Below are 1,553 nucleotides of genomic sequence, written 5' to 3'. Positions count from 1 at the left end.
CAATCACTTCAGTGACCCAAATCACTGAAAGTGTAGATATCAGCGCCGCCACCGCAGAACATCCACGTCTTTTCTCAACCATTTTCTCTTCTCCTCCCTCCTTGGTCTTTACACATGTCGATGATGTATCAGCGACTGTCCTTCCTGATACTGAGACACGCACCACTGGACCTGAGGCTATTCCTCTCAATGCTCCTCAATATACGAATGTCCATCCTCTCGAGGACATCTTTGCTCCTACCAGTGACACTCCTTTCTATGTCACTGAAGGCCCCTCGGGTATTCCATCTTCCTACCCCTTCATTTCTTCTAACCTTGAGCCTTTAACTCACACTTCTTCTTTTCCAGGTCCTTCTTTGATGCATCAGCCTGATGCTCAAGAAGTGGAAGAGGGAGAAAGAGAGAAAGATGATGGAGGAGATGAAGAGATCGATGATGACTATGATATGGCATCTGACATCAAACTTCTCCTTCCAGCCGTTCATACCGTCCTCTCCAGGGTCAACGAAGTTCACCAAGAGATGYCCCGCCAAGGCGATCTTGATGTGAACTTCCTTGCCCTCCAGGTGGATGTTCAAGAAGTTCAGAGTCAGCTCCAGACTCTCCAAGAAGCTGATCACGCCAACAACGACACCATTGTTATTCTTCACAGCAGGGCTGACGATGCTCAGGCGATAGCTGATCAGCAGACTGGTCTTCTTGAACAAATCCTGGATGTTGTCCGTCAACCAGCTCTAGTGATTGTACCTTCCTTCTCTGTCGATGATAGCGCCCAGCTCCATGAGACGCGTGAGGCAACGACAACTCTAGCCAATGCTTTGCAAAGGCTGGAGGAATCCATGGTTCTCCAGCGTCAGTGCTTGGACAAACTCTCTGGCCAATTCCCTCGAGTCTTAGCCAGAGAGAGGGAGATGAGGTCCAACGCTGGTGAATCATCTGATGCTGCTCCTACAGCTTCTCAGGCTGTTGGCCCAGTATCAGCTTCAGTTGCAGATGAAGCTGAGGCTCTCGAAGCTGAAGCAGTTGCTGCTCCTGTAATCACGTCCACTGAAGTTGCTCTAGCTGAGGTTGATGAAGCCATCCCTAGGGATGATGTCCATACCATCACTGTTGCTGGTGATGATGATGATGTTGATGAGGATGAAGAAGATGATGATGAAGACGATGATGAACCTGTCATTCCAGACAYCRRAGATGATCTAGATGGTGACGACGACGATGATGATGAAGATGACTTTACCATCAAGTTCCAGAAGCCATCAACCGTCACCAAAGGTGTTGCTCTCGAGGACTCTGCATCCCAGGGGGGAGCAAAGGCAAGGTGAATCGACTCCATCAGGGAACCAGGACCCCAAGTCGAAAGGCAAGGCAGTCGCTGAAGAAGGTAACTTGAAGGTGCTTTTCAAAGCCCTCAACAAACCTTGTTTGAAGACTCTACCTCTCAGGTAGTGATCACTTCAGAATATCAACTTCATATCCCATCAACAACCTACGGTCGACTGGAGTGGGTATCTGATCAACCCAGCTCTTTTGCTCCAACAGACCAGCAGATG

The sequence above is a fragment of the Cynara cardunculus genome (assembly GCF_001531365.2).
Source record: "Cynara cardunculus var. scolymus isolate 2C chromosome LG 17, CcrdV1, whole genome shotgun sequence".
Classification (NCBI taxonomy): domain Eukaryota; kingdom Viridiplantae; phylum Streptophyta; class Magnoliopsida; order Asterales; family Asteraceae; genus Cynara; species Cynara cardunculus.
The sequence above is the reverse complement of the archived record's forward strand: the minus strand, read 5'-3'. Positions refer to the sequence as shown.